The following is a 14,766-nucleotide window of genomic DNA, read 5'->3' on the forward strand; positions in this document are numbered from 1 at the left end:
TAGTACTATCAATTTAAATCGGTCATACACTGTAAAAAGAGCGGTGTTAAAAATGGACTCGTTTTAACTCCACCCGGTGTAAAAATGAAATTACACCGGTGTTAAAGCGGGGTAACCGGTGTAAAAGCGGAGTAATGCCAGTGTAAAAGCAAGGTAAATTGCGTCCGCTTGGAGTATTAACTTTAACGATTATAAAACACAAAAAATGTCAGTTCTTTATAAAAATTAATAAAAAATATTATTTATTAACAAGTACAGTGATCGAGTAAGTGAAAATATTCACAAAGTTAAATATTTTAACACCGGAAAAGAATATCTACACCGGCGGCTGCGTTATTTTAATACCGGTCTAGAATATTTACACCGGTGGCGGCGTTATTTTCAAACCACTTTCGGGGGTGAATTTAAGTGTACGGACAAAAATACAAAAATAATGAGAGATGTGAAGTTCAACGATACACCGTTACAAATTTCGTTAATTAAAATCTAGATTTAGTAGATAATCATACAACTTGTTCTTAAAGATCTCAATACTGTCTGATTGAATCAGATCCAAGGGTAATTCTCGCCAAAGACAGATAATTGATACAACAAATGATTGCTCATATAGCACAGTAGGAAAGTATGACATTTTAAAATTTACATTGTTATTTTAATAGCTATTTTGAGATTATTGACCTCTGGAAAACTTATTATTTTACATTTGATTGAATATACTTCCCAATGCAGCTTTAAAATAAATTATTTCCGTTACCAAAATTTAAATAATTACAATTTCTTACTTTCAGTCACAAGTTCGACTTATGTTTGCATAATAACATAATTTCAATAATGAATTTTTTACTCTGAAATTGAGCTGCATAAAAAACCATGCCGTGAATAGATTTGTGTCTAGAAGTTTTGTTTTTGAACTTTTTCTACATGATCTGAATATTTGTCAAAAAGTATTTTTATTTATTTACTTGTTCATTATTATGTTCAAAAATTTACTAGTTACTTCTGAATTTTTTAAATAATTCGTTTCTGGAATCTCGGGTGAATTTTTTCTAATGAATAATTAAAATTTCTCACGTTTCGTAGAAAAAGAAAAAAAAATACCTTTCTTATAAAACTAAAAAAATGTATGTTTATAAAAGCAATTACGATTCAAAATGGAAACATGATTTTGTCAAAACTTTGTTCATAAGACTGAGAGTAACAAATTTTCATACAAACTTGAGCTCAAAAAAAATGTAAAATTTTTTTATTCTCTATAATTCGAGGATACTTTTCTGCGGTTTTTAAAAAGATAAATCTTGAACTGGATGAGTAAGAAAGTTTAATGCATTGGGAGGGTAAATTCAAGAGATCCCTGGTCTTTTTGGTTCTTTTTATAAAAAGCCATCACGTCTCACTTGTTCGTTCTGTCTCTATTTCTCGACTTTGGACGCGAACGAAAAGAAATGTCTTATTCGCGACGTTATTATAATACGCAAAGTGGGTAGAAAGATCGACTTAGACAATCTTGGAGTTCGTCAGTTCCTTCAAATAATTTCCGTACTACCCGACGCGTCGTGGCCCGACTAATGTTGATCTCGGAATAAAGAAAATGAACTTTATTCAAACTTTTTTACTAACTTATGGTAGAATTTTTATCTTCTCATTGCCTTTTTTGCATAGTAATAGTTTTTCTGTTTATTAGTGTGTTCACTACAGTGTGCAGAGCTTAAATCAAATATCGTCATTCATTATTATTATTGTATAAAGTGTACCTTCTTTTTTTCTATTTTGTAGTGGCTGGTTTCATTTCTCTAGTGGGTTCTTAAGGCGGATTCAGTGAATAGAGTATTTGTGTTTGGGAGTAGTAAAAATTTTTAGTGTTAAATATTGAAATTCATAATTTCCCAGGTGTAATGGTTAGCAAAGATCTCTCGGCTTGTTAAGAAGCAAAAAAAAATTCAAATTTTTCTGAAGCTTAAAATTGAATATTATCAGTGTTTGCATATCAAAGAATGTAATTTATAATTTTGAAGAATATAGCAGCTATCCGAGTCAAAATTTGAATCGTATATTCAACGTACAGAACGTTGAAAACGTAAACTTTTGAAGACGTAAATAGTCGTAAAACGTATTTTAGACGTAGTTGACGTACGAAAACGTAAATAAGACTTGCGTTATCGTAAATCGTAGATACAACCTTTCAAACCTTGCAATAATACAATTGAACTATATCAGAAACATTTCGTTGCCAAAAGACATGTCTAGTAGCTAGAAGACAAGAAATAAAAATTCTTAGCAGCTGTAGAAAAATATTTTGGACCTTGCAGGAGATAACTCTACTGATGCCCAGTTTCTCGAGCTTTTTTGGGTCTTACAGACTACCTAAAAGCTTGTAGACGAAAGTGTTTTTGATATAGTTTAATTGTTTTATTGCCAGTTTTGAAAGGTTGTAGGGGAGGGTGGGGCAGAGCGGCTTCCCTAAGCCAATTATTATTTTTTGTGGCTTTCAACCATAAGATCACTTTACTTTTGTCCTATTTTGAACAAATTTATGGACATTTTGCCAAAATTCTGAAAAATTTTTTTTTTTTTGTGGGGCAGAGCAGCCCCCCTTCAAAAAGTGATAAAATAAAATTTTTTTTTCGTTTTTTTTTTTTTTAATTGTTTTCATCATTAAGAATGTATTTCTTTTGTTTGAAAAAAATTTTTCAAAGCGTAAAAAATCGTTCACTCTCGATTACCTTAATTACTAATTGTTATTTAATAAAAAAAAAACATCAATTCTATAATTTTACTTTATTTCAAAAATATATCAACTAAAAAAAAAATTTAATTTTTATAAATTTTTAGTGACCAAATTTGCCTCTTACATAGAGAAACGGCCGAAAAATATGAAAAAATAATTTTTTCGGAAGTTTCGGCTGGTCCATTTTGCCCCAGGTGTTATATATAGGGCTAGAAATGTGGAATTATAACAATTTTTTTTTAATTTGACGATAAAAATATGAAAAAATCACTTTTTCAAAATTGTGGGCTTGTCCATTTTGCCCCAAATGTCATGCGTAGGGGTAAAAATGCGCAAACATATCGGATTTATAGTAATTAGTTGAAAAAAAAAAAACTTTTTTTTTGGTCAAAATTTCAGGGGGGCCGCTCTGCCCCACCCTTCCCTATCTACTATTTACGAGTACGCAAGTCTTATTTACGTTTTCGTACATCAACTACGTCTAAAATACGTTTTACGACTATTTACGTCCTCAAAGGTTGAATTTACGTTTTCAACGTCTTGTACGTTCACTCTACGATTTAAATTTCGACTGAGGTAATTTTTTTATTATTGAGTTTATGTCTAAGATTTTTGTAAACAAAATTAAAAATTTTTTCACGCATGTTTCGAAAGATATCGTCAGCAAAAGTCATAAAAATTTAATGGATATCACGGCATGAGAAAAAAACGCATTCTAAAAAATTTTATATAAATAATTTCTATAAAAAAGTTGATCCCTTTCTACTCTAATAACATATTTTATCTGCTAATTAATAATATATGCCTTTCATAAGTCGGATTAAATTTTTAGACAATAGACGAAAAGGTCATAATTGGCACAAAGAAGCTTATAAATTTTAATAAGAGATTTAAATGCTACTTTAACTTATGTAAATATATTTTACGTGAGCAAATTCTATAATAATTCTCGTACAATGATATTAAATCAACAAATTTACATAATTACATCTACAAAAATATCTAAACTAATTACTACTTTCAAAATTTACTTTAATTCTTTACTCGAATTGTTGTTAAACAAATTACCAGAAATGAAAATTAAATTTGGACGAATTTTATGGCCGCTATATAAAATCAGTAGATAAAATAATTTAGAGCACCGTAATTCAAACGTCTATAGTTTAAATACAAAAATCCATCGAGTGTCGGGCAGAACAACAATAATTTTTATTAGCAATGAAAAAGTTAAGATTTAAAATAACAAGATAATGTTTAAAATAAATTTTTTTCTGTGTAAAACTGGGATAAATTAGTAATTAAAACCCTTCTATCTGATAAAGTATGCGACGACAAAGTATAAAAAATAAAAAGTAAAACTCTGAGTGTTGACACGCAACGAGTGACGGCGGAAATTCAAGAAAGACCGTGCCGCGCTTTTTACTTGAATCGCGTGCTTACAAAATTTAATCCGCATTGTGCAATAAATTGCGTTACTATCTTGATAACTTTGAAGAAGCCTTCAGCAGCGTAAGTGACTGGAAATTGCGACACTTGACGGCAGCGGCATCTTCGATAGATCGATAATACTCTAAAGTTTGTTTAATATTTTTTAAAAGGGTTTAAAAAATATGAGGGGTAATTGGTGTTGTTTGTTTTTCTTTTCGTTCAAGGATTCTCAAAAAAAAAAATTCTAAGAAGAACCTAAATGATGAATGCAGTAGGAAGTAGAATTAAAGTATAACTTGGATCTGTTTGGTTGTTGGTTTTGTTTTTAAAGTGACAGGAATAGAAATACGTTTGAAAAAGTACTTGAAAATTGACACGGGATTTGTATTGCGAGACGATCAGTTCGCGTCCTTGGGGATAAGGTTCTTGTTATAAGAAGAGTCACTTGACGCAGCACCTGGTTCTCTTCAAAGCAGAACGGGTCTAAGTGGAAGAAGGAATAAAAGAAGTAAGTGGACGCTTCGGCGGCATCTCTAGTCCCAGAAAAGTTTTAGTTCGTTGCACTAGTTTCTCAGATCGTTGCACTTGTGTATCTCCAATCTTTTTTATACTTGTATTGCTCAAAAAGTCAATCTCGGACGGACGGATAGTGATATATAACGACGCTCACAAACACACATTACTGCTACTACAGCAGATGATAAGATCCGATAAAGAATCAACGTTTTACTTTATTGAGTTATTGAGTTAGACTTTGTTGGCACGGCTCGAAGTGTTTTTAGATAGCTTACATATTTTTATTCTTCATTTTGCTTTTTCATATTTTTTCGTTAACTCTACATTGTTTTATTTTTGACAACAGTTGATTTAATGTATAATATATAAATTTAATCAAAAATATCTGATTAAAATTTATTTCATTGGTGTATAATTATGCCAAGAACGAGAACAAAATCAAAGAGAAAATCATTTCGTTACCAAATTTCAATTTTTGATGTAAAATAAATCAAAATCTTCGATTCTAGCCTTTGATAAACTGCACGAAGGAAAAATTTTTATTGACAGATATAAAATCGTGTTATGAAGATTTTATCCTAACATTCTGTTACTAATTTTTTTTTGGCAATGAAGATCAAGCCCGAGTCAAAATATTTTGCACGGCTTTAAAAAAAAAGGATACTGTTCAAAATGACTATTGCCTGCACTCGAATTCCGAAAACGATCTGATATGATACATATCTTATTATGATTTTGAAAAATTTTTCTGTACCTAGAAATTTGTTGGTTTTTTTTTGTTTCTCAATTGAGAGAAAAATATTTTTGGAATAATCGCTCAAGGTCTTAATCGACGAAAAATATATTAAATACAGTAGTTAGTAGTTTAATTTCTTATTAACAATTTAACGTAACTACGTTTTTGCACATAACGCCAAATAAAATTTAACTGAAGTTCCGAACGTTCATTGAACGAAATTATCTAGATAATTTAAGAAAATCATCAAATAGTCAATCAAACCCTTCATCTACCCTTACAGAGGAGAAGTTCATAACACTACAATTGGTCCATTATACCCCTTCCGAAAATTCTGAAAAAATTCTCAAAATATCCTCTTTTTATGTAGAATATTTCAATGCAGTTTTGGTTCGGCGAAATCAACCCCCTCACCTACCCTCACGCTAGAGAAGTATAAATCACCACAGAAATAAAATGTAATTTGAACTATTCGCATCAATTGTTTAAGATAAATAAATTTGAGGTTTTGAGTTAAAGTTCTCTAAAAACAAAGAAATAAAATAATTTGCACTTACTCAGCTGTTTAGAAGCAATACATTAAGCCTTGTTCTTGCATGTAGAACTTTCAAAGTTTAAAATTCCCACTTGTTTTGCAGTCTCTGCTTTTTCAATACTTGCAAAGTTTTTGCTTCCGCTGACAGATACCATCGTCATCTCTCACGAACATCTGCGTATACCAATTTTAATGGATTATTTCTATTATTTTTTCAAATAAGAATTTTACTTTTTCAAAAATACGAACATTTATTAAGAGTATAACTTTTTTGGTCACTGATAAACAATAATTACATACTTCGTAGCTTCATATTACTGATAACTCAGTATATACTCGGACTATTAGACCGTAAAAAAAAGTTATCGTAAATTGAACGTAAAAATGATCACCAAAGTGATAATTTATAATTTGAAATTGTGTTAAAAAAAAAAAAAAACGTTTTTACTGAAATTTTAGAGTAGCCGATTTCCACTCAACTTTAGTAATTTTTGAGCGCGAATATTCGTTACAAAAAAATTTTAATCTTATTTACAATCATAATACTAATAAAAACTCTATAGCTGTTGGAATGCATGTAATTCAGAGTGCAATATGTTGTTTCAATCAGTTTATACGATTTTATTCAACGTAAAGTTGAAATGAACTTTTGAATAATATATACAGCCAACTAATAATACATCTGTACATACATACGCTTGTTATAAATGAGAATAAAGTAATTCCATAGATTTATTTTACACTGCCTCATTAAACTATGTTCCATAGTTGGGAATATTTCTAAATTAATGTTCAAACAAGATTAATTTTCAGAAGCCCAATGAGAAACCAAAACTGAAAAAAATGAAAATCTGAATTCGTCATTGTATTTTACCCAAATCGAGAACAAAACTTTGATAACCTAAATAATTTACGACCAAAGCACGCTTACATTTATATTAATATCTATATCTATATCTACATCTATGACTACATGTATACTTTATATTTATAGAAGCCTTGAGGGTGTTCATTACAAGCACGAGTTCTCAATGTTGATAGCTACAACGAACATTCAAACAACAATCACGCTAACATAGTTTGAGTATACGAAAATTTACCTAAAAGGCTAAGGATCTGTGTTTGTTTTTGTATAAATAATTTATTCATATAATAAGTATATAAATATTTGCATGTATGTATGCGGATAAGTTTGAATTTGTTTTAAAATGGACAAAATATACAGCATAATAATATTAAAGCAATTTTATATAATTAACGTGCTGTGACTACATAATTTGAATAAAATTATATAACAAGTAATGCACAACAAACTACTATTTGAGAGTTAAAATTTTCCTGCAGAAGAATATTTGAAATATGGACAAAATAAAAAAACAAAAATTTGACCGTTCATCAAAATGCATCAGCTGGAATTTAATAATTTTTTGAGCTTTTGTAATTTTGATAATATCAAAACTTGTTAAGGTTTATAGCAAAATTTACTATACATAAATTGGTATATGCGGTAACTGTACTTGAGTATTATCAGAAAGTAATTATAATGAAGTTGAAACCAACTCATATGTACGCTGAGATTATATAACATACTAGTAAGTTAATATTACTTGAGTACACAAGTTAAATTTCTTAGTACGTACAAGGAAATTATATTAGCTAACAATTATATAGTTTTATTGTATAATAATTATGTTATACAGATTTGAAAAGTATAATTCGCTATGGTCTTACATATTTTTTTAAATTACTTAACTTTAAATTTAAGAGCTATGACAAAATTTTATTTTACCTCAAGGGCTAATGTTACCCCTCTTTATTTTAATATTCAATAAAATATATATATTTCTTATAAGAACTTATCTTATAAGAACTTTCTTAGTTTCACTCCCCTTTTGAAATCGATTGAAATCTGATGGTTTTTCAATCGGAATAAATCGGTTTCAGTCTGAGTTTTTGATCAGGGTCATACAATAGTTGAAAATTTCACAGATGAATCAAAATTTTGAACCAAAAAATATTAAGCCTTCTGTATAGCTTTCAAAAAATACAAAAAAAAACACTCATGCCTACAAACCTGTTCTATTTTCCGCAATTTCTAGATCTAAACCATTTTGCCTGTTACCAGTTCAATAGTTAATAAAAAAAAACATCGTCAGCAAATATTTGAAAAATTTTCATCTCCAAATTTAAAAAAACCAATATATTTATATTTACATTATTTGTCCTATATTCTAACCGTTTTCAATATCCTGCTCTAATAATAACAGTAATTTAGTATCCGCACAGTTTGTAAAACAATGAATATCAATAAATTTATTCAAACTTCATATTTACAGAGCACAAAATTCAAATAACGCATATAAACCCTTCTACAACGAAATCCCTTTTATTTGAATGATCGAAAAATATATGAAAATGTTTATTTAAAGGAATATTAAATAAAATAAACCGTTCAACGTAAACAGATATTCTATTTCATTACACTACGGATGTTTTTTCATCCGGGTAGAAATAAAAACAGTGAATCTGATGATTGACTTATTTGAATTGAATATTTGCATTATTGGTCTTGCGACAACTGTTATTTTTTTTTGTTGTCACGCGGTTATTGCCATTGGTGTTGAGTTGCCAAAGCTCAGCTCTGAGCCGAGTTACCCCTTTTATATAATCAGTCGCAAGTAGTAATGCGTTGCGGGCGGGAATCAACTGTGTTTACCTATCCGCTGAACTTTAAACTCGGAAAGGTGAGGTCGACCGTAAATCAAGGGAGAACTGTACTGAGGGTGCAGTTTGTACAGAGTGGAAAGAGAAAACATCAAACTGGCCACCTGTAGATTTTAAAGACACTATACCACTTTACATGTATTACTGCCATCAGTCTACTGATAGTGTCTTCTCTAAAAGATACATGTTTAATTAAACTCAATAAACAGTACGACTAATATTTGACTTTTAAATTACACCCTTCAAAGCCGTTGTGAAACTTATTTATTCAGTTAAAACTTTACAGCTCGGTGTTTTTATTATAAATACGAACCAGAGAAATTAAATGAGCAAACGGGATAAGTAAATGTTAATTGATAGGTTTAAAGAGATTTAAATATTTGCTCGATCATGAGAACATAAATTTTTATTCGCTAGAAAGTGATAGAAAGCAATCAAAAATAGTTAATAAGTAAACAAACATGTAACATAGTATTTTATTTTCAGGTTTGCTGCAGGAGCCTTAGGCTAGTGGAGCAAACAAACGAGAAATCTACTCCGATTAATATGAAAATTCTTTTAAAAAATGTGTCAATATCAATGGAAAATAAAAAATTATATTTTTGTTTTTTTGAATTTTTATTTTGCTAAATAATTTTACACGCTGAAAAAAAAATATTAACTATCACCATCTTATAGTACACGGAAATAAATTTTCTTTAAAAATTACCGTTAAATTCACTGTAATCGTGGGACATAATGCGGCGCTTTTATTTATTATCATTTTTGAAATAAAAATTACGAAAAATTTTATTTATTTTGTGGTAGACTTCATAAAATTTACAGTAGACTACGGTAAAATTTGTTGAAAAAAAATTAAAAATTATCTCACTTACCAACAAATGATTAGGTCGTGCCATTCGTCCCAAGATGACCGTGAATATAACAGTAATTTTTCAGGAAAAATTCTTTCCATGTAGGGAATGATTACCATCTGTATGTGATGATCATTATCATGCTTTTACGTTAACTATTACTATCGGAGATGGTAAGCATTCTTATCCGTGATGATAATCAATACTATCTTAGAAGGCAAAATTAAAAAATTTTTCAGACATAAGAAATATTACTATCTAGATGGTAACTATTACTATCGGCAATAGTAATTATTACTATATGAGAAACAAATACTGTAGTTAACATAAAAGCATGAAAATGATTATCACATACAGGTGGTAATTATTCCCTATTACAAGATGGTGATAGTTAGCATTTTTTTTTCAGCGTATATCGAAGTATTTAGACTTTGGGCTAAAAAAATCATCCATTGGCCGTAAGGTGAATTAAGATGAAAAATGTAACAGTTTTCCTTGATGGAATGACAGAAAAAAATTTTGAATTTAAAAATTTTTTTTGTCCTGGTTTGCTTGACTTTTTACTTGGCTTGGATTTAATAAAAAAAACGTTTTGGTTGTAAATACTTTTGAAGTTTACAAGAGAAAAACATTAAAATTTTAAGTCACATGTACGTGATAGCTCGTAGTGTTGGGTGTCATATACACGAGAGAGGAAAGCAGAAGAAGGAATAAGTGAAGAGAAGGGAAGAGAAGCGAAGAGGAGTAAAGTGAAGAGTCGAGTAAAATGGAACAGCAGTGGCACATATATGAAATAGAAAAGGAATGAAGAGCATGAGGGAAACTGAAGCCGAGTTGCCATTGGGAATGACCAGTTCACCATTAAGGGATTCCAGTGGCGTCCGTCCGTTCGAATGACGACCTCCAGCGATCCGGAAAATAAATCTCGTCTCATTCCCTGTACACGATAGTAGTAGGAACCCACCCATACCTCTTTTATATACTTGCGTCGGTTGCTTCCCACGTGTATCCTGTCCAGGGTATGAATTCCCACCGGTCGACTCTACCGCTACCTATACTACTACCTCTACATTGCTCTTTCATATGTCCGCTTCTATGTATCTATATATAAATATATAAACCACCACACTCTATTTCTATATACCCTATTTCGAGTGAAAATCCTCCCTAACTATCACGAAGCTTGTCAAGCATTGATGCAACTGAGCGATTTCATATTGTGACGCCTTGACCATATTTCATACCTGTGAAACTTTCATGTTTTATTTTTTATTCCAGATGGATGATAGGATTCAATGAATTTTATATCATATTAATTATACCTTTTTTTTGCGTTCTTTTAATACTTCAATTTTTAAAAATTCATAAGTGTCGGGGGATACTCATTATTTTTAAATGACAATTGATACACCTGTCCCTCGATAATTTTTGTTGAAAATATAAATAACACATTGTCCTGAATGTTTTAAGATATTGCACGACTCATGATGCGAAGCATCAGAGTGTGCTTTACGATCGAAAAATTTTTTTTGCCTCACTTCGGCAACTATTTCAATTATTATACCCTTGTTAGTTCACGGAATCAAGATATTTTGCATACTATTTTGAAGATAATTTAATGGAGATTAGTTCCATACTTTTCAAAAATTTTTGAGTCTCTAAAAAAAACATTATCTGCAGAGACTTGTTCTCGACTTGACTTGGACTTGCGTCGATAATTTTTTTTTCAAACAAAAACGGGCAAATTATCAGGCTGTAAAAATTCTAATTTTGATTACAAATAAATTTTGAAATCTTGTAATTTTTTTTTAAATTTTTAATTTAAAGGGATCGAAGTAGATCTATTGAGATCTGAAATTTGACAAAATTAGATCCTTGTAAATTTAAATTAATTTTTTCTAGGGACATATTTTGAGCGTTTTTCATTTAATTGCTAATTTTGGGCAGTTGGGTCACTAAAAATAATAAAATGATTTATTGAGTAAACAAAAAGTGAATTGATTTGAATAATTGTTTGATAATTAATTCATTTTTTGGGCAATATTTAAATTTCGCTTACAAGTGGATTTAGTGTTGATTTATTTTCAAATTACATGACCATAGAATAATATTATTTTACTAGATATTTATTGGAAAAATATTATGAATCATTGAGTTATATAATTTAAATATTAAGCATCGAAATTAATGGCGCGCATTTAACATTTTAATGAATAAAATTCAATGAATTAATAAATGGAAATTTTTTTGAACGCAGTTGCAACAAATTAAAGTATATAATTAAAGTTAAGTTAGATATTTATGTATGAAGATGATGAATGTGAGATCGCAAGTTTGAGTAGTTAACACTAACATCACCTTCATCTCGATTCCTCTCGGCCTCTCCTTTAGATCCTTAGGATCTCACTTGTGCTCAAACCCTGATTACGCGATCTCGTACTAGTTAATGACGTCATTACGTCAAACTAATAGCCGACGACTAACGGGCACACTGAGGGCGTACCGTGGAAACTCGAGCACGCCAAGCAAGTGGAACACAAGATGCAAGAAATATTGTACACATTATATTGTCATATTTTAAGCTTTATTAATATCCGATTATCAAATATATTGATTATTATTTACTTGCTGCTCTACGTGTTTTGGACATCAGTATTTAAACAAACAATCATAATTAAATTTAATTATCAGATAATTAATTTGAATATCAGAATGTGCGATTATTATATATATAAAATTTTTCATACTTATTAAATATTTTGAACATTTCAGTTTATTAATTTTTCAAAAATTTCATTATTACAAATCAGTTACAGCACAATTATGAAAACTTGAAAAATTTTTTTAATTTACAGCACAATTTTTTATTTAAATCAAAAAGATTAATTACGATGGATAATTGATGAATCAAAAATTTGATACTGTATTTAAAAATATGTTTGACATAGAGCTGAGTGATTTGCGGGGTATAGGGGCATGACGGAACACGTAGTGAAAAATTTTTTTTTTAGTATTAAAAACGATACTAAAGTTAGCCGACGTCTAATAATTTTTGGATTTTTTCAAAAATAATGAATTTGAAAAAAAAAATTATTTCAAAAAATTGCACCTATGGTTTTTTAAATTTTCTACAAGTGCATATTTTTAGTTTTTTTTTTTTATAATTGATTTGTTGAAAAAAAAACCCAAAATTGTTGTTAATTGTCTGCTGGCTTCATGATCAGTAATAATTCTGTACTTATTTTGAGATAATAAGAAAATTTTGAGTCAAACAGAATGTCTAGTGTGAAATGGTCGCTAGAAAGTTTAATAAAATTCCCTGTATAGATTTTTTGAAAATAGATGCAAAAATATTAAGTACAATAATAAAAAAAAAAAAAATGTTTGCCTCAGGCATTTTATCGTGACCCAATAGGTGATGTTAATTTAGAAAGGGAAAAAAATCGATGACTCGCATTTCAAAGAGCGAATTATACATCAAAATAGATACAAATTTAACTTAGACAAAGTCGAGATAAAAAGGTATACAAAAAAAAATATCTTTCTATTTAGATAGATATGAGAATATATTATTTTTGAATATTAATAATGTGATAATCTGATAATAAATATAAATAATAAATTAATGATGTTTTGAGATAAAATTTCAATTTTATATTGGCTTTTATTGAAATTATATTCGTATCTCAAGAGAAAATCCACCTTGAAGTTTTGCACAAAGCACAAACAGTAGATGCATCATTATTATTCTCGGGCACATTGGTGTATAGAGAGTTGAGAGGATAAGGCCACCATTGAATTCGCGTTCAATCGCTTGTATAGAAAAGCTTTGGCACAAGAGAGAAAAGAAAATTTTGAGCTTCACCAACCAGGTAAATAAAAAAATTATTTTTCATTGTTATTTTTAAACTTGGCCTCTTTTAAGCCGCACCAAACGAAACAATTATCTATTGTACTTTTAATAATAAAAATAAAGATAACGAATACTATCTATATATTTGCATAAAGTTAATTAATATCACACAAATAAATTCATATATCTTCAATTAACAGACTATATATGCATTTAATTAACAATAAAAATAATTGTACGATAGTTATATAAGAATACGTCCACTAGTTATATATAGATTTGAATCTTTCAAATGTCCATTCAAATCAATAGTAAATTTCCCATATGAAAAAATATATATCGGATAAAATAGTATACAAGCGACTTATATCTTTAGTATTGTCATATGTATGCTATTTTCCCGGATATATATTTTTTGGCAATTATGATTTTTTCGTCTAGTGTCCAAAAAAAATAAAAAAAAAAAAGTAAACTCTCGGCTCTTTGATTCAAAAATCTAGTGTCCATATATTTTGATAAAATAAAAAAAAGTTTATTTATAAAGAAAAAGGTAAAACAAAAATGGATGAATGTATATTAAGGTAATTATTATCATTATTAAACAGAGTTATCACACTTATAAACCCTTTGTCCCAGCAATCCACGATGACCCTCAAGAGCAGTTGGAGTTTAACGAGGGGTTGCAACTCTCAACTTAACACCCTCACTTGTCGCACACCATTTGCCACGTAATTGTCATATCAATCAGCTCCTTACACTCCTTCAAGCCTCTCATACAATTAAAACTAACAGGAAGAATGAACAAAGCAAGCAAACAAAAAAAAACATCTGTCTTATTAGTTCATAACCTTCCATAAAACTCACTCTGTTCTCGATTAATTATCGATATAAATAGTCGAGTTGACTTTTCACAAGTAATTTGATAATTATTAATATATTAATAACCAATGTACAGCTTTTGCAATTTATTGCGAAATAGGTAGATATCTATATCTATTCTAATCTTTATATATATATATATTCAATGAGATGGAAATCGATAGGGATAGTTTCATTTGAAGAAGCGATTGTGCCTAGAGGGTTGTATCACCCTCAACAGTGTAAGGTAATAGCATCGCTGCATGCCCCTTTGACCCGGAAATTCGATTACTTCCTAGTGCATCTATCCTACCTACGTAAATATATAGATATATGTGTACCGACTATCCCTTCCTTTTGAACCCACATTCTAATAGATTTACTCATATATTTTCCTTCAAGCTTGAATGTTTAATTAAATATATATACGTCATTCAATGAGGACCATAATAGTGATGATCTATATTATAAAGATAAAAAAAATTGTGACAATAAGACCCTCATCATAAATTAGATTACTATATTATAATTTTGCAC

This window comes from Microplitis mediator, chromosome 7, assembly GCF_029852145.1.
Source record: "Microplitis mediator isolate UGA2020A chromosome 7, iyMicMedi2.1, whole genome shotgun sequence".
Lineage (NCBI taxonomy): Eukaryota > Metazoa > Arthropoda > Insecta > Hymenoptera > Braconidae > Microplitis > Microplitis mediator.